Here is a 19,233-nt window from a genome sequence, read left to right on the forward strand (position 1 = left end):
AGCAACTGTAGACATATTAATATTTTAAAGATTTATTCCAAATGTGGAACACGAAATTCAACCTCTCAAATATGAAATACACCAACAAAAACAGGTCCTTCATTCTATTTAAGACTCAATACAACAGCAAAAAATGAACAGAGGCTGCCTAGGATTAAGGAAAACCTGAAATTCGATCAGACAATAATAAAAATTATTGTACCACTATATGTAGCCTAACTGCTTTATCATGAGATGGTTGCATTAAAGTAATAATACAATGATTGTCAGCATTTGCTGGAATAGCCTGTCTGTAGAGTGAGTCACAAATGAGTGAGGACAGAACAAGTGAACAGGTAGAGAGGTTGTGCCTCTGGTTAACTGTACTTCATTTAAAAACTGTTTTCGCAAAACTTCACCCTTAAGTGCAGTTAGAGTGATATGTACTTTAGCTTTGGGGGGGGGCACCTTATGCATTTAGACTAATAAATCTTCAAATAAATTAATATTCCAATAACATAACTAGCACGGGAAGTGACATGAAAGCGAATACCCTCTTCTTTATCTTAAAGTACAATTCCGGTCTAAAATTGACTTTGGCTGTAGTAAAAAGCATGATAAGGGTACTAACCTTTGCTGACTAGACAACCTACGTTCTCCCGCAGCTTTCTCGAATACAGAATATTTTCCACTTTTCAGAATTGGCTATATGGGGTTACATGGGGCATACGTAAGCTGTGGTAGAACGGAAGATGGCTATTCAACAAAGGTTAGTCATTTTTTCATGTTTTATTACAGACAAGGTCAATTTCACACTGGAATTCCTCTTTCATTTTTGCCCATTTTCAGCTAACATCCTCACTTGAAAAAGTCTGATTAGACATACATTAAAAGCTTAAGAATGACTTCTGTGCTAGAATAAAATATTCCTGCCTTAAAATTACACATCCATTTGTTGGATTTTTACATGTAAAATCACAAAAAAAAAAAAAATCTCTTATCTTGAAAAGCGTTAACAGGCTTAAAATATGAAATTGCTAATTGAGGACAAATGCTACATTTCACATTTTGTATTAGTCTCTTGTCAAATCAAGTCAAGTCAAGTAGTTTTATTGTCAATGCTGCATATGTACAGGACATACATAGAATTGAAATTACGTTACTCTCCTTCCCAATTTTACAGCAAGTACAGATAATGGATAATAAAGAAAAATAAAGAAAAAGGGGAGACACTATGTGTACAATACAGCAGCAGGGACACAGACATACATGAGACAGAACAAGGTGCAGTAGTGGTGGGGGTGAAATAGATATATAAATAGAAATAAAAAGAAATAAATATATAATCTAAATCTAAATGAGTGGGAGACACTATATGTACAATACAACAAAAACACAATAGACATTTGTGAGACAGAAGATAACAGGCTGTGATTCAAAAACTCAAAATGGTATAGAAGATGGGTTTTAAACAAGTAATCAATTCCAGTCCAAATAGTATTTTACCACTGGAAATATCCACCTGCATTTAAAGAGAACAGTGGACTCTTCCCTCAGATATACATTGACAATGGAAAATTCCAACAGCAAGATTTCTCTGATCAGTACTTTGAAACTACACATGCAGGTAGTTTTTGAATCTTTGAACCTTAGTGGAAAGGTTTCCAGAATCCAGCTCCAGCAGTACTTTTTGGAAAAACTCAAAACTGTATTTGAGATTCTTGGGGTATCTCAGATCCAAGGCATAGGTCAGTCCCAACAAATAGCAACAGGCTCTGCTAAGATCCTCAAGACCGCTGAGGACAGTGGTGCCCTCAATCACAATCCCTACATCAGGAGATTCTTCACTTGATTCTTCTTGATTCCGCAGCAGGTATATCTTCATCACCTCCTCTGCCAGCTAGGGAACCAATGAAATCATAAGTTTACATATGCCACATTTACTCATATTTTCACAACTTCTGATATACAGTCCTAGTACACATTTTCTCTCTTAGATCATTTAGGCTCATCATTAAATTTTAGGATTGTAAAATGGCAGAATAATATATTATTTATTTCAGCCTTTATATTCTTAAATTACATCCTACATGATATTTATTTGGCATATATAAAATTGAATAATTTTGTGGCTATTGAAGTAAAATCACAAAAAAATCTGCCAGGTATTGAAACGAGGATTTGAACCAGCACTGATAGTCTCTTCTTTTGTTTTTAGAGAGAGCTCAGCAGGTGTTATAGATTAAAAGCTTCAGTTTCAAGGCATGCAAGTTAATTATTCAGCCTATGTAATTCAGCCTTTATTTTGAGTTTTACACTTTGATCTACAGCTGAACCTCTTTCCTAACTTTATACAAATGATAGTCGTAAGAAATATAGGACACCCCATTTAAACAAATTACCATTCACCTTCACTTTAAAGGAGAACTCCCATGTGAAATGGACATCAGATGTAGTGAAGTAATTACGAGTACTAACCTTTGTTGAATTACCAACCAACGTTTGCAGACAGCATTCCAGAATTCAAAACTTTTTTCAAGCTTTTCCAAAAAGGCTTTAGAATGGATGGTATAAGGACATATTTTTGCCCCTGCAGAGAAATTACTTTTGCCACCGGTAACATGCTCAAAATAGCTCCACACTTCATTGGTAGAATTCAGAGAGCCTTGGCATCTAAAATGAGGCATTAAGTAATTTGAAAGTGCACAAGAGGTTTATTAAAATAGACTGTTTACGTCGCGTAGCACTAAGCTAGTTCTCCAGGTACCGCCATCTTAAAGTTAAGTCACGGCAAGTCGCCAGTCGAGCACGAATGGTAAAACATTTTGAACTATGTTTATTTGTTATTGGAACTTTTCCATCTCATATCGCCAGTAACCAGATATTTTCAGCAACAGCTGGAATTCATGCATTTCCACTGAATTAATTTTGAAAATGGTTCCCCATCCTACCTATTCATTCATGCTCGTGACTCGACTTGCTGTGAATTAACTTTAAGATGGCGATGTCTGAAGAATTAGCTCAGTGCTATGCGATGTAATACACTTCTTGTGCACTTTCAAAGTTTAGTACTCGTAATCATGTTTCACTACACCCAAAGTCCATTTTACACCGGAGTTCTCCTTTAACTAGTGAAAGCAGGATGTAACAAATAAAAATGGCTTACAATCATTTGTTTAATGTAAAAGTAATTATTAGAAATTCTCATGATAAAATCAAATGCATAAGCAGACAAAAATACTGCAAATGACAGTTTTAATTATTTTAAAAATATATTTTACCCAAAACTTTATTGTTAAAACAGTCAAATTCCTGTATGTATAAATACTGTATGTTAAAAGGACAAAGCTTCGCTTGGGCTGTTCTTATTGTTTTATATGCACTACATATGAATATCTGTAATAATTACTGATGATTAGAAGAAATGGCAATGATGAAATTATGTTTAAGGCAGTTAATGAACCAACAGAATAGGTGGGGGTCAAATTATAATACCTGAAGAAGAGTACTCATTTGAGCTCGATGTCTTTCTCCTGCAGCACCCTTCTTCGCTTGGAACAGGGACAGCAATTTAGGAGAATAGCGATCCAACGCTGAAAAGAACTTTGGCTCGAGAGTCAGTGTGGTGATTCTCTGAAACTCTGCACTGACCTGAGAAAGACATAAAAAGAAAAAACAAAAAACCTGTAACAAAATCTATTTAATTCACTGAAGCAAACTTTAGTCCATATAACTTTGGGTAGGAAGTCAAACTATTACACATGCAAGTTTTAGCTCTATGTCTGTAATGACTACAAATTTTCTATTTACTCACTTGCGAGACATTAAACAAGGCAGGTTCTTGAGGTCTTTGATGCTCATCTGTAGGGTAACGACATCATGTCTTCTATGTGCGAATGTTCTACACATCAAGTCCTTGATGGCTGTGCTGTCTTTCTTCTTTGATTTGGCAATTAATTGACATCGGTCCAGCTCTTGCTGTTCCTTGCTGTCTCCTACTGGATAGTGTGGAAGAAACAGCACTTCTCCTTTCCTTGCTTTCTCTATATTTTTTGCAGGAGACTGGTCATCAGGGTGCTTGTTCTTACATGAGTTGCAGGTAACCTCAGGGAATCCAAAACTTCTGAGCTTTGATCTGTAATTTCCCATCTTGTACTTGAGACTATACATCCATCCTATCCATCCATTACGACTGCCTGGTTCTGTCAGACATGGGTGCTTTTTCACTAAAGCCTCTGCTACCTGACCAGTCTGAAGGCCTTTGGGGTAGGCTGTGTAGCTGTACATATAGTCTGCTAATTTTTCCATTATTTCAGACTTTACCAGAGTATGGTTCAGCAAAGCACCATTTCAGAGAAATTCTTCACTGGCGTTCCTCAAAATTGCCTCGGTTGCCCCAGAGAAAAGAGGAATGAAGATTTCATCTGGCCAAAATATTCTATGGGTGCTTTCACAAGGGTACAGCAGAATAGTGTCTTGTGTAGACACTGATGTATTATCCATCTGGCATTCTCCCCTGTGCAGAGTTTACAGAGCCATCCCATAAGCAGACACCTAAAAAGAGACAATAACATTACCAGAGGAATCTAACAGACTTGCAATTTTCATTGATGGACTAACTGCCTTTCATACAAAAGTTTAAAATGTGACACTAGTGCTGCACAATTAATCTTCTCATTACGAGGTCAGACTGTGTTCACAAACATGCACACCACACTGAATGCTAGCTGAAACTTGAATAGCTCATTATACCCTATATTGTGAACTACGGTACATATGTCAAAACTACATCAACCAACACTATATTTTAGATTCCCACAAGAGTAAGTATACATTTTTAACAATTACATATTTAATCATTCAGGAACACAATAATAAATTGACAACATTTACCTCCTCTGTTTTACCCTTGTTCAGCTTCTCGCCTTAAAGGTACTGGTGCTGTAAAACAAATGTAGGACATATTAAACATGATTGACAAGTGGGGGATGAAATGAAATTTTCTAGGCACCAAGTGTTTTATTGAAAATATGACAGGTTGGACAAGTATGGCTCTCTCTTCTTAAAAATATTTAAAATTCCCTATTAAACTTTGACAAAACAATTCTGCATTACATGGGATATTAGCATTTTAATTTTATATATATATATATTATATATATATATTATATATATATATATATATATATATATATATATATATATATATATATATATATATAATATATATATATATATATATAATATATATATATATTATACACACATTTTTAGTTGCTTATGATTTAAATTATTTAAAATACTACGATGGGCACATTAGTATCTTCTTTATAAATAATATCAGTGTCCATTAACCATTATTTTTTTTAACTCTTAGTTAGCCAACACCTTGCTGCTAATGTTAGCTAGTTCTTTAGTTAACCACATTAGATACATCATAGAACATAGAAAATCATAATACATTGTTGAAAATATAATTAATAGCGACTAAATGGTACCAAAAAATACTCTTAAACTCCAAGCCTAATTTTACCAATTTCTGCCTGAAATTACACATTCAAATTTTAAGGCTTTTCAGACTAATATTAAATAATTCAGAATCAATTTTATGAATTAATAATACTTAGAAGCCTTTACAAAAGGAATTGAAAATACTTTACAATTATTCAATTATTTAAATTATTAAATTGAACATAAAATGGTCAAAATATATTAAAATCCAGAAAAAAATTTAGGTGCTTTTCAGATTTTATTTTCAGAAAATCCAGAAAAAAATCCAGAAAAAAATTTAGGTGCTTTTCAGATTTTATTTTCATTTCTATAAAATGAAATATTTATATGGATGAAGTGTTTTTGCAGCTCTATATTTTGCTATAAAGTGTTCAGATTCAGTAACCCCGGGCGCTTAGAGATCTATAAAAAATGCTGCGGTAAAACAGTGTAACGCACACTTTAGTAACTTAGTTCCGTAATCCAGTCAGACGGTTTGAATGATCTATAACGACCGTATTGGATCAAATACGGACGTTGGAAAAACGCAAATATGAAAATTATTAATCATATTTCTAATAAAAAAAAGGCATATTTTGCCCTAAATGTGTATTTTCTAATAGGAAATTCACCTAAATAGGCAAGATAACTGAAAATCAGAGATTCTAAGCTTTAACATTGCATATTGGATGTCTATACTGAGCTTATACTTATTCATAAACACAGTCAGATATTAATTATGACAATTGTTTTGGCCCACGGGCGGGCCAGGGCATCTTAAGAGGATAATTTTTAACTTCCAGTTAGCTAACTCACAGCAAATATTAGTTCTATAACCGCTAACGCCAAGTTCTCTCCCCAGTAACATTAGTATGCTAGCTTGCTAACCGCTAACGCTAAGTTCTCTAGCAGGTAACTTTAGTATGCTAGCTTGCTAACCGCTAACGCTAAGTTCTCTCCCAGGTAACTTTCGTATGCTAGCTTGCTAACCGCTAACGCTAAGTTCTCTCCCAGGTAACTTTCGTATGCTAGCTTGATAACCTCTAAAGTGAGTTCTCTCCCCAGTAACATTAGTATGCTAGCCTACTGACAGCTAACGTTAGCTCTCTCCACAGTAACTTAGTATGCTAGCTTGCTAATCACTAAAGTTAGTTCTCTCCCCAGTAACATTAGTATGCTAGCTAGCTAACCGCTAACGTTAGCTAGGTTGGTTATCCTAGCCCCTCTCCTTCTCCTCTACCTCCATCTCCTCCTTCGGCTCTCTTAAACTTGAACCCCACGCTCGCCCGCGCTCAGTAACCTACCTCTGGAGATCTTAAACCTTGTGAATCCACAAATACAGGGTCACAATTAACTGTAAAACCAAAAATATTAGTTGCTAGGTGTCTACTTACCAATATCTGCAAGTAGAGTTCAAGGTGGCTCTCTCCAGTACTGCGGGACTCCTCAGCAGATTTCCCAGAAGGCTGCGGTCTCTTCGCGCACTTTTTGTTAATGGCGTTCAAGTGATGACATTTAACTTAATACCATAACTCAGTCCAGAACACGCACTCTCTCCGCTTTTAGACTCTTTGGCCCGTTTCTGACACCTAGCGTTCAAACTTTGAATTTCACATTATAAAAATCTGCTTAACAGGGGGCCAACTTTCATTCTATTTCTAAAATACCTCCAAAAAAGGAAAAGGGACGCAAATGGCCCGCGGGAATCCGTGTATCATTCGTTCATTTGATATTCAATTGAGAATCAAAATCGGAAAATTAAAAAACCAATTCGTTTTTTCGTTTTTTCGTTTTTGAATATAATACCAAAAAACGAATAACGGCTTGTATTTTGTATTTTTATTTGGTTATCCAAACAAAAATTGGAAATTTAAAAAACGGACCAGGAGCCGAATTTGATTTTGATTTTGAACTTGACCCATTTGTGTGCCCCGGAAGTTACTGATTTGTTTATTCTTGGTGGGTTTCTGTTGCGCGGGAGTTCACTGCAGTGTTATCTACACAGTCTGTATTGCTGTAGGCTTTGGATGGAGTTGAGGATGGAGAGTTTTATCTTGTTCAGAGGAACTAAACGCGTTGCAGTGAAAGAAGACGATATGACAACAGAAAAAATCGGCAGGATCTTTCAGGTGTTTGTCTAACGTTCCGTAGCTAAATGTCATATTTAGTTAATACCTTCAAAAAGATCTTTAATTAGGCCAGAATGTGGTTCCAGTCCGGCCATGCTGCCTACAGCAATACAGACTGTGTAGATAACACTGCAGTGAACTCCCGCGCAACAGAAACCCACCAAGAATAAACAAATCAGTAACTTCCAGGGCACACAAATGGGTCAAGTTCAAAATCAAAATCAAATTCGGCTCCTGGTCCGTTTTTTAAATTTCCAATTTTTGTTTGGATAACCAAATAAAAATACAAAATACAAGCCGTTATTCGTTTTTTGGTATTATATTCAAAAACGAAAAAACGAAAAAACGAATTGGTTTTTTAATTTTCCGATTTTGATTCTCAATTGAATATCAAATGAACGAATGATACACGGATTCGCGGGCCATAGTTTGGACACCCCTGGCTTACAGCGATTTAGGGGCAGTTTCCCCAACCGGGATTAAGCCTACACTTGGACTACACTAGGCTTAATCCTGGAAACTGACCCTTTTTCTAAAGATCAAATTTAAGAAGCAATTTGGATGTACCCCGCAGTCCAGAACCCTCTGTAATTGAGTGTATGATAATAAATGGGCAGGATGAAGGTGAAGCTGTAGAGAGACAATCAATGATGAGTAAGTCCAAGCAGTGACACCATGACAAATAGCTTACTGGAAAAGATAATCTGGGAAGAATTTAGAAAAATAGGACTGTATGACTAGAGCCTTGTCTGAACAAAATGCATATTTGTCTAGAGATCAAAAGGAAGCTATTCTCATTCATCAAAATCATCATCATCAGTGATTTATAGCATCATCATCAAATGTTGTACAGCTAAATTTCAGTTGATCAATTATCATATTCAAAAATTAAATATAAATGGATGTATCTGTCAGGCTGTTTCATATTGTGATGGAGACCTGCATATTAATTTAATTAATTTTCTAGCAAATCTGACAAAACCCTTTTATTTTTATTTTCACTTTTTGACATAATAGGAATATGGTAGTTGTTCTTTACATTGTTTCATAAGTGTCATAATGAATGGACAAATAAAATGTTCCCAAACAACTTGAAATAATAATTTTATATATTCTAACATTATAATAATGTTTTTTTATATATACATAGAATAATTTGTTTATATTCATTGACTTTTATTACTTAAAGTTAAGAAGGTTTATTCTTTCTCCTGTTATGCTGTCATTTTGAAGATACAAGTTTATTATTTTTTATTTATCATCTTTAAAATTATTTTATTCATCTGGCAGTGAGCTAGGAAGGGAGCACAAGTTTCCAGCCAATCAGAAGCTTTCTAACTGTATCTAATGAAACACATTTAGACAGCTCAACATGCTTGGAGGAGAACACTAACTGTCCAACTCCTTTTGAAGGCGTTTTTTGTTGGCTGGCACTGAGCTGAGCTGAGTGAGTGAGTGTATGGAGGAGATGATCCTTCCATCCATCCAAAGAGAACGAGTGCAGATATGAATGTATTTCTTTTAAAGCTATACTCAAAATCTCTAAGCAAACATACTATTTTTATTATAAAACATGAAGTTCAGCAGCAGTGACAGAAAAACACTGGAGGCAGAAGGCCCAGTGCATGCTGAGTCTCACACACTGTACCTTTAAGCCAAACACTGAAATCCCAGCATCCCTCTGGCCCTACTATAATCTGCTTTAAAAAAAAAGAACTCTGACTAAACAACAGGGTAGGCATGCTGTTAGCTAGTACAACAGGCTTTACTCCAAAAGTAGTGTCCTTAAGATATTAATGTTTAAAAAAAAGTGGGTCAATATTAAGGAACAGGGATAGAGTTAAGCTACTTAAGTGTGCTTCAAAAAATGAAACTCGCATGTGGAGACGAGGCACACCAGAAGTGAGAAGCAAGCCAAATATGCAAATGTATGTAAATACATGGAAGTTGAAGTGTTGCTATGCTTGATTCGCCCACTTGCTGCGGAGAGAGAGAGTAAACAATGCCTTATGGGACTGCGTTCACTTCGCTTTGGTTTCCCAGCATAGAGCAAGTCACCGGCATCCTACCTATGGGTGAAAATTCATTTGATAAGAGTCAAGCATGCGGAACACTGCATAACAGCAACACTATTAAAACGTAACCTGCTCTAATTAAGCCTTTATTTCTTCTGAATACTCCCTCTCTTTCGCTGCATTCTACACTAATTGCCAATTAATTTGTGCACCTGTTTTCTGCTTTCAAATAACAGATTAATTAATTGTGACCTCCTGAACAATCTTGGCATCGTTGCTTAGCAAGGCCACTTTTCAAAGCAGCAGGTTTTTCAGGGATTGAGAAAACAGCACCTCAGAGAGAAGATATATTCATAACAGTTTAAATAAATCTCAACTTCTGCTTGCTGTTTCGAGGCGCTTGTTTTTTTGGCATGGACAATTCAAGCCAGATGCTGCCTGTCACAATCATTTCTATCTTTCACACTAGAGTGTGAAAGAAAAATACTGTATTTTAATCTCCATTACATTTTGCAAATAGATATATCAACATAAATATATTAAAGTCTTTTCTGCAAAAACTCAGTCTTCAACGCCCAGGTCTGGAGTCTTGCCCCCGGGAAACTGGTGGGCAAAAGTGTTAAATGTATTGATGGTACCACTTTAAAATAAGGCTCCTTTTTTAAAAGGGTTTATAAATAGTTTACAAAGGAACTTAATAGTAGTTTTTAATTAGGTTATGAACCATTAATAAGCAGATTCCATAACAAGTATTACTGTTAAACCTCTTACCAGGTGCTTATCTATCTACTTTGTCTTATCCATCAGTCAGCATTAACATTTATGTTAATAACTCTATTCATTTGACTAAACTGACTTTCTATATTATTCTATTAGATATGTTAAAGTTATTTTCACTAATGTTCTTTCGATGTATGTCTTAGTAGTGCTTATGAATGTTTTTAAAATATTTACAACTTAATTTATAACCATTAATAAACTCCTTTATAAACTATTTATAAACCCTTTATAAAGGAGCCTTTTTTAAAGTAGTTTCTGTGTTGACAACAATTACTCAGGTGGAAGTACAGATACTAGGGTTTAAAATACTTCTGTAGAATTTGAAGTATCAACTCAGGGTTTTTACTCTTTAAGAAAAGTGTAAAAGTACTGGTATAAAACTACTTAAAGTATAAAAGTATATTATAAAAGTTATATAAGGGGGAAAAAAACATTAAGGACAAAAGTTTAGGCTGTGCCACATGGACCTACAGTGAACTACACATTTGAGATTAACTGGGCTTCTTAATTCATCTTCATATATAGCCCTTTGAAAATGAATGTATTTAAGTACAATGCAAATATATTAAAGTTAAAGTGTAGGTGGGACATTTGTTACTTGCGACCTCTTGAGTCTCCCCTTGTAAAAGAAAATTGTATTTAAGCATATTTGGGATCATATGTGAAGTTTACTTCACATTAAAAAGTGAACTAGTTTGTGAACTAAAGTAGATTAAAGTAGAAGTTTGTGTTTTTTAAACATTATTTTTAATACATTTGAAGTATATTGTAATTGTACTACTTTTCATATGGATGCACATATTGTGTACACCTTAATTCTACTAGGAAATTAAACTACACTTAAGTGCACTTGTAGCAGTATTTAATGTCTTTATAATGCATAATTTAAAACATATTGCTTTGAAATGCATTTTATAGAAATACAGAGAAAGTATATTAAATAGAAAATGCACTTTTAGTATTCTTTACCTAATTCGAACATACTTTTAATGCTCTTAAGTATACTTCCTTTTTATAATTGTCTGCACAGATTATCTTAATGATAGGAGTAACGAGGCTATTTGTAGAAAGTGCAGATAATTGTGTGAAAATGTAAGAAGTAGCAATAAAAAAATTGTTGAAAAAATAATTACTCCAGTAAAGTAGAGAGAACCAAAATTTCAACTTAAGTAAGCTAATGAAGTATTTATATTTTATTACTTCCTGAAGGGGGTGGGCAACAAAGTGGGAAACATATCATCATATTTAAAAGTAGCAAAAGAGAGCAGGTTTTTAAAAGCAACGAAGTGAAAGCTGGTGATTGGATGCAAGGTGAGATGATGTAGCATTGAGTCTCCTGGTAAAACTAGTTTTTACATGTTTTCAATGCCACTCACTGCGCTGTCCACTGTGGGTGGTAAAGCCTTCAATGATGTTAAATGTCAGAAACGGAATGTCCCATCCATCTGCCACCTATTATCTCCTTACCAGCTCTTGTACAGAAACACAAAATGCAACATCTTAAGTAAACTTTTTTTCTTCAGTTATCATAAAATGTGTCATAATATGCCACGTTAAATAAGTGCTAATTACTCACAGCAACCTAAATGAAATATCAGATGCTGTTAACTGGCAGTTATATTGCCTGTAGTCAGTGCAGTCTAGCTACAGAAAGAAGCTGCTTTGCATTGCTATCCTATGTTTCAGTAACAAACCCACAATCTGCATTTGTATCAAATTAAATGTTGTTTACAACTGATTTTATCACAGAGCAGATATTCTCTACAGAAATGACGGTATTAGAACACATTTCTATTTAATAATCATACTCATTCTCAGATGTTTAAAACAGCACACTTCCAACGTTTGGAGTCCTGTAACAACTCTTATTATCTTAAATTAAGTATGTCGTAAAGCAAATTCACTTTCATATGAATTCAGTCTGAAGTAATCATTTGAAGAGCCCACCTTTGGACCAGAGGAGCCAGCATCCTGCACAGTTTGTTGAATTCCCTGCTCAAAAACACCTGATTGAACTTGTCAGTTAATTATCAGGTTTAGAAGGTGTGATACAGAAGGGAAATCAGCTAGCAGTGATGGACTCAGTACTCCAGTACCCTCAGTAACTCCCCCACCCCACATCTGACATGTGATGACTTGTATGCTGTGTTCACATCGCAAAAGATTCATTCTTATCATCTCAGATCAGACTTTGCTACACACTAAGAAAAGTAAGTACAGATTTGTACCTAAAAGAGTACAAAGCTTGTCGCTGGGGCTGTACCTTATATTGAGGTACAAAAAAGTACCTTTCCATGAAAGTCCTTTTTTGTACCCATGGTTTTTGTGCCAGTAAAGATTATAAAGATTATAAACATTATCATCAACTAAATATGGCTCAAAAACTTGATGAACCAAAATTGTCTGGCTTCCAAATAAAAACGGTGCAATTAAAATAAATATTGTTTATTAGTACAGTGATACAGAAGACTGAATGTACCTTTTGGATGGTTAAATGGTACAAATCTGTACTTATTGCTGTTAGAAATGACTTTGTACTTCAGAGGGAACAAATCTGAACTTGTAAAAACCAATAATGTACCTTTGCGGGTACAATTATGAAGAGTGTACCTTTGAGTACAAAAAAAGTACTCATATTGTACCTCTGTTTTTTAGAGTGTATCCTGATGGTTTATATTTGTAAAGATACTGTAAGTAATCTGTATCAGTCTTCAATGGGAATGAATCGGATCCTGAAATATCACTCATGCATTTAAGCACATTGCCTTCACCACCAATAGTAAGCAAACAGTTGGATGAAGTTCTGGTATCTCTGGATTTGAAGTGGTTGTTGTTTGTTTTGTTGCGAGTGACACAAAAGATGCTTTGAAATCTGAGAAATGTGAGCAGTCAGAGCATCCAGACTGAGATTTATCTGTACAAATCTGATTGTAATCTCATATTAAACCACCAGCATATGTCATTTAGATCTGACTGGCAAAAATCAGACATTGTGTGATTTTAATTTTTTACTATTTTGCTTTTTTCTTACTATCCCTGTCACACCTTACTTGTAGGTGAGGGTAGTTGTGCCGAAAAAAGGTTGTGGGTTGCAGGAAAAAATTATGGCAACTGCAGTAGCACATCCAGTGCAAGTGATTTTATTGGTGAAGGTGCACAAAAATGGCAAAATACCAAAAAGAAAACAAAAAATAAACAAAAACACAATTTATTTACAAAAATTTACATAAGGAATCAACCTATTCCTTAAGTCGTACATTGGTTCATACGACAACCAACCGTACCATATCTCAACCATACATATCCTATATCCTCCCTCTACAAACATGAAATGAGGCCTTAAATAGGCCACCACTGGTCTACCCAACCCAGCCAAAACCAACAGATTTTTCACTGCAAGGGGATACAATTATAAACAAAACAAACAATAAATCAAATAAACATACAATGGAAAATTAAATTCTCAAAATAATTAATTATTTATAATTATTCACAATCCCATAAAATAAACATAAACATAAGAAAAAGGAAAGAATAATTTAAATATTTTGAAACCTTAAAAGAACCCCTTCAAAATGGTATGGCCCAAAATGGGCCCAGTGAGCATGCCCCAATTTTGCTAAAACAATGATTGGGCCCTTTGCCAGACCAGGAAGAGAGTACAGGTGAGTGTGTGAATGTATGTGAATGACTGTACCGGCAGCTATTTAAACAGAAATGTGTATTGCAGTGGCAAATTTTAACTGTAAAATATGTGAAATGTTCCAAGCTAGCAAAATGTTTAACCTTTTAAAAGGGGAATTAGTATTAACTGGAAACAATACCTGTGTATGTGAATGCACTGAGAAGGGACAGAACAGGACTGAAAACTAATTTGTTTGTTCTGTCTCAATCCCACTTATGGTCAGCACCAGACACGACCCAGAACAGACACAGAACAGCTACTATTTGGGTGATGGGTCATTATTCTCAGCACTGCAGTGATACTGACATGGTGGTGATGTATGAGGTGTTAGTGTGTGTTGTGCTGGTATAAGTGGATCAGACACAGCAGTGTTGATGGAGTTTTTAAACACCTCAGTTCTCATCACTGCTGTGCTGAAAATAGTTCACCAACCAGCATTCTGTGGGAAGCGTACTGTGACTACAGATGAAGGACTAGAGCAGGCCAGATGTGACCTGCAAGCATGAAACATCTGGTCCGGGATCGAACCCGGGTCATCAGGGTCGCGGCCCAATACAGTAAATTGGAATGCAGCCATGAAAAAAACACCGTTATAAGAGCCCGAGAACGAGCGGAAAGACGAGAATGGGTGGAAACTAAAGTCACGCCATGTGCGACAGAGAGACAGGGGAGGAGATACAGTTTTGCTTTTGTACATCTTGTTTGTTTATTAATAGTAAGTTATATCTGCACTTATGTCTGTCCTACTAATCCGTGACATGTTCCTAATGTGATGCTTGTCAATGTGAAACACAGAGATTCTATGGGACAAACAAACATAAACAAACAAAAAAACACAGAAGACTCAACAAGGAAACACTCAAACCACGAGCTAAATATACACAGATAGGGTGAGGAACACCTGGAGAAGGAAACAAGGAGGGTGGGGTTACAAACAAGACACCAGGTGACAACACTTTGTTGTAACACAACAAAGCCATGTGCTCAAGAGGCACATAGGGAGGTAAACAAAACAAGAGAACTGAGGACAGGAGCAGAAGACAGGTGTGACAGAGTGACGTGCAGAGAAATGCCCTTAAACCACACCAGAGGGAGCAAGGCCAATTGTCCTCTCTCAGACTCCGGCCGCTGATGGCAAACGTATGATATGGGATATGAACCAGCGAAATCATCATACTGTGAGATTGATACTCTGGCTGGCTGTTCTGCTGTAGTGTACAGGCTCATTATGATTGGCAGTTGAAATCTACAGAGAGTCTAGTTTGAGAAGATGTGAGTTTGATGTGAGTTTTTGAAACTGAATGTGGGAGACTTTAAATAAGAGTTTTCCATTTTCATAAAATGTTCTTTTTAAAGTTCTGTACTTCAGAAGATCAAATGATTCACACATTCAAACACTTACAAAAACAGCACTAAATATTCAAATATTAAATATATTAAAAATCAGATCTTTTCCAGTCTTGCAGGCACGGTGTTAGACTGAGAGCAGAGCTGAGACTGAGAGCAGGAGGAGACGGTGGTTTACATATTTTGTAGCATTCAGCAAACCTCCAGTGAGTCAGAATAATTTCATTTGCAGCTGTTTAAATATTTTATCAGATGCAAACCAGCTTGTTTGTTAGAAAGCTTAGTTCTCATTTGTTTAGTTTTTTTTTTATTTCTTTGTTTTATTGTCTTTTTTATGCATTTGCTTATAATTAAGAAAAATATACAAAGAGTTACTGTAACCGGTCACTTTGAAGAGCATACAAGATTTACTATATTTAAAATAATAAATAGTGAATAAATTATTTTGTCCTCAATGCATCACATTCTATCACATTCTACTACATTATTGTATTATATTATTGTATCACATTGTGCTACATTATTGCATCACTTACTATCACATTTTACTGTATTACTGCATCACATTTTATCACATTGTGCTATATTATTGCATCACATTTAATCACATTGTGCTATATTATTGCATCACATTTTATCACATTGTACTATATTATTGCATCACATTTTATCACATTGTGCTATATTATTGCATCACATTTTATAACATTGTACTATATTATTGCATCACATTTTATCACATTGTGCTATATTATTGTATCACATTTTATCACATTGTGCTATATTATTGCATCACATTTTATCACATTGTGCTATATTATTGCATCACATTTTATAACATTGTACTATATTATTTTTTTCAAGCTATTAAAAAAACATACTTTTGGAATTTATTATCTTTTACGCACGTATAATCAATACACTAGCTAGCCATCCCTAAAACAAAGAAGAACCTTAATAAGAAGCATCTACATAATATTTTTGTGGAAAACATATTATAATGACTTGCCTTCTTTATTATGTACCAGAGAATTATGTATTGTCTATAATCTAAAGTAAATTGCATAAACTGCTGTTTATGTTTTCTCTATAACACACTCCAATAATCCGTTGATGAGCTGAATGGAGAAAAATGCATCAGCTGTATTTATTTTTTGTATAAAGCTTATATCATATTTCAGTGTAGCCTGGAGGGCTGTGGTGTGGGGCTGGCTTGTTTCAGTGGATGCGTTATTCATGTTTAGCACTGGGGACATTACCCAGGATACAGAGCAGGAGTTTGCCGGTGAATGCACAGGCACTTACAGCAGCTGATCTGATAAAGACTGTATTACAAATGGCTGCTGGGATGAAAAATTATTCGGGGAGACAAAATTGTTATCTTGTCAGAACGCAGGGCGGTCCGGACGGGCTTTGATCACCTCTGCAGTCTTTAATCGCCCTGGAAATGCCATTAAACTGATATCTCCTCGAAGAAAACAAAAGATCATTTTCACCCCAGTTTAGCCCCCAACCATTTTCTACATCTCTTTTTTCCCTCTCTGTTCCTCTTATTTGCTTCTCAAGGAAACTTTGATGTTCTCCGTATCCTACAGCAATGAGAAAGTACTGAGCGTGATGAGTTTTTTTTGTCACAGTTGGAGATATCGCTCTATTTCTTGCTCTCTTACTCTTTATTCTAACACACACACAAACACACACAGCCACTCATATCCCCTCACTGTTTCTCCATGCTGAAGTTTTCTGCAGCGTGGCACACTCGAGCCGTCGCGTTCAGCTGTCTGGAGGAGTCTGGCTGAGCCACATTATGGCAGTCTTCATGCCGAGTGCTTAGCAGGCTCACCCAGAGAGATCCAGATCAAAATGGCATCACTCAGCTGTTGAAACAGAATGAGATCCATGAGAAAATAGAACTCAAATCCCTCCATTCTTTTCAGTTAGCTTCTATCAGTCAGATAAACTCAATCCCTCGCTGAGAATTCCTTAAACCTGGCTTTAAACCTGCCGCCTTTGAATACAGACTCTCACTCACGCACTTCTTTAATGCTATCATTCTTTATTTAATGGTATATTTAAAGGATAATAAAAAAAATACACTTTTTGAACCAGCCTTTTGATTTCAAATGTATTTATTGTGAAGTAATACTAGAACACACTTGGCTCTGGAACAGTTGATCTCTTTCTTTATACTTTTTTACTCATCATCAAATAAATAATTTTACTGCTATTCAGAAGGAAGATAAAGGGTACCAGAAACAAATAATAAATGATAAATAAAGAAAAAACATGTAGACTGATATGGGCAACCCTTGGTCATACCTGTTGAGCTTCACATACACAAGCAGTACATAACAAATGTGTAACAAATCATTTCAGACTCTCAGCTGTTGTAGAGTTGTAGAGGTTCCTTAATGATTCCATTGAATTCTTATGCAGTTCTTGCTGATTTCATGGCAGTGGTGTAGGAGTGTTGATCGCAAATCAAATAGCATCTCACACATTGTTAACCAAGGCAAGGTCTAGCAATAACAGCTGGCCATGGCATAGCATAGCATCTGTGTCTTCTACGCAAACTTTTAAGACAACAGCACCATGTGAACGAGCATTGTCCTACTGTCCACCACCACTACTCATCCTAAATACTCACACAAGAACTGAACTGAACCCCCCACCACCACCACTCTTCACACACACACACACACACACACACACACACACACACACACACACACACACTCACATACGTTCTCTCTCTAAGCACACAGAGACTGAATTGTCATCACTATCAGCAATATTTGATGCTTTATTCAATAGAACTATTAACTCTCTACCTCAGTAACTGCTCTGCACCTCTTTCCTATTAGAATTTTGTAGTGTTATAGTTTTATGTTGCACTATCGTTCACTCTTGCACTTTATTTTGTCTATTGTATTATTCTTCCATGTTGCACCATGGTTCTGGAAGAATGTAATTTTGTAACACTGTGTACCTGTACTCGTGCATGTCTTCCTGGCGCATCTGTGACCAAGACAGCAAGTCTTTGTGATGTATCAAGAGCCACGGTATCAAGGGTAAGGTCAGCATACCACCAAGAAGGATGAACCACATCCAAAAGGATTAACTGTGGACGCAAGTGGAAGTCGTCTGAAAGGGATGTTCGGGTGCTAACCTGGATTGTATCCAAAAAACATAAAACCACGGCTGCCCAAATCATGGCAGAATTCAATGTGCACCTCAACTCTCCTGTTTCCACCAGAACTGTCCGTCGGGACAATAAATGATTGTGGTCTAAAACCAGGTGTTTCAGTTTCAATGTCCAACCCCTGTATATATATGGCTTGACGTGATTTGACCAAGACAAAAGTGCATCATGAGTGTATTTGTTTTTACGATTCAGTGTGAAATTAGATGACTGCACAGTGCTTTTCCTTAATGCTACCCTGAGCCACATCTCCCATGTAAGGTATATATTATACATATGCACTAATAACATTGTAAATATGTGTTATGTCCAGCGTGAGTCTACAGAGACTCTATCTGTTTTTTTATGAACTGGATCAGCTACTGTAGCCCAGCAAATGCACTGCTTTGAATTATTCAAACAATGTTATAGGGCAGCTGCTGGAAGATATGAACTCACCCAGCCTACAGATTTGCCTATGTTTAGTTGCTGCTGTTCTCTGCCTCTCTGAGGGGGCTCGGCTGTGCTCAAAGGGAAAATTGCCTTTCCACAGTCGGAGAGACGAGGTCCGCCCAACTGCACAATGTGCAATTAAATACGCAAGCAGCTGGCAGGACAGAAAAAAAG

The 19,233-nt window shown here is 35.9% G+C and overlaps 1 long non-coding RNA gene across 1 annotated transcript; it reads right to left on the bottom strand.

Annotated features, from left to right (window-relative positions):
• Positions 1 to 1,405: 1,405 nt before the first annotated feature.
• LOC111196005 (uncharacterized) lies at positions 1,406 to 7,041 on the bottom strand. Its single transcript, XR_007440086.1, has 5 exons — positions 6,864 to 7,041; positions 4,873 to 4,920; positions 3,794 to 4,533; positions 3,475 to 3,630; positions 1,406 to 1,879 (listed from the first exon to the last, which is right to left on the bottom strand). It is a non-coding gene; the product is annotated as an uncharacterized LOC111196005 (long non-coding RNA).
• Between the last annotated feature and the right edge of the window lie 12,192 nt (positions 7,042 to 19,233).

The sequence above is a fragment of the Astyanax mexicanus genome, chromosome 7 (genome assembly GCF_023375975.1).
Source record: "Astyanax mexicanus isolate ESR-SI-001 chromosome 7, AstMex3_surface, whole genome shotgun sequence".
In the NCBI taxonomy this organism is placed as follows: domain Eukaryota; kingdom Metazoa; phylum Chordata; class Actinopteri; order Characiformes; family Acestrorhamphidae; genus Astyanax; species Astyanax mexicanus.